The sequence below is a fragment of the Echinops telfairi genome, unplaced genomic scaffold (assembly GCF_000313985.2).
Source record: "Echinops telfairi isolate 266 unplaced genomic scaffold, ASM31398v2 ScPeMD7_7454;HRSCAF=8492, whole genome shotgun sequence".
NCBI lineage: Eukaryota > Metazoa > Chordata > Mammalia > Afrosoricida > Tenrecidae > Echinops > Echinops telfairi.
Window position 1 is genome coordinate 42,799 of NW_022111354.1, and position 1,076 is coordinate 43,874.

Sequence of the window (1,076 nt, forward strand, 5' to 3'; positions counted from 1 at the left end):
GAACTAATAAATTAGTAGATTTCAACTGCTGCTTTTAGTAGGTTGAACAAGTATGATTTTTTTTCTTTTTTCTTAAAACATTTTATGTGGTTGGAGTGAACGTTTACAGAGCAAATTCATTTCTCATTCAGCAATTTATTACATTAATTGTAATCCCCTCTGTCTAACATTACTCTTCCTACACCCTCCTTGGGTTACCAATTTTCAGTCATCCTCTTTCCTGACACCGTCTATCTATTTTTTCAGGCAAATGCTGCCATCTTCGTCTTTTATGCTGAATATAATTGGGAGGAATATACTATTCAATTTATAGACCTATCACATGATCCTTGGGAGTAGGTTTAGTTCTAGGATTAAAAGGTTTCTAAGGTCCACAGTCTCAGGGATCCTACCAGTGCCTGTCAGACTATTAAATCTGGTCTATACATTTTTCTTTCTTTCTTTCTTTCTTTCCTCCCTTTTAATTTATTTTTATTATTTTATATTTTCTTTCTTGTTTAAATTTTTAAAAATCATTTTATTGGGGACTCATACAGCTCTTCTCAAAATATATACATGCATACATTGTGTCAAGAACATTTGTACATTCGTTGCCATTATTTTCAAAACATTTTCTTTCTACTTGAGCCCTTGGTATCAGCTCATTTCCCCCCTCCCTTACCTACCCTTCCTCCCTCCTGAGCCCTTGATAACTTATAAATTATTTTTTCATGTCTTACACTGACCGATGTCTCCTTTCACCCAATGTTCTGTTGTCAGTCCCCCAGGAAAGGGGTTATTTATACATCATTGTGATCAGTTTCCCCTGTCTCCCTCCATCTTCTCCTTACCCTCCTGGTATTGCTACTCTCATTATTGGTCTTGAGGGGCTTATCTTTCCTGGATTCCCTGTGTTTCCAGCTCTTGTTTTGTAACCGTGTACAAGCTCTGGTCTAGCCAGATTTGTAAGGTAGAATTGGGACCATGACAGTGGGGGGTACGAAACACTGAAGAACTAGAGGAAAGTTATATGTTTCATTGGTGCTATACTGCACCCTGCCTGGCTCATCTCTTCCTTGTGACCCTTCTGTAAGAGT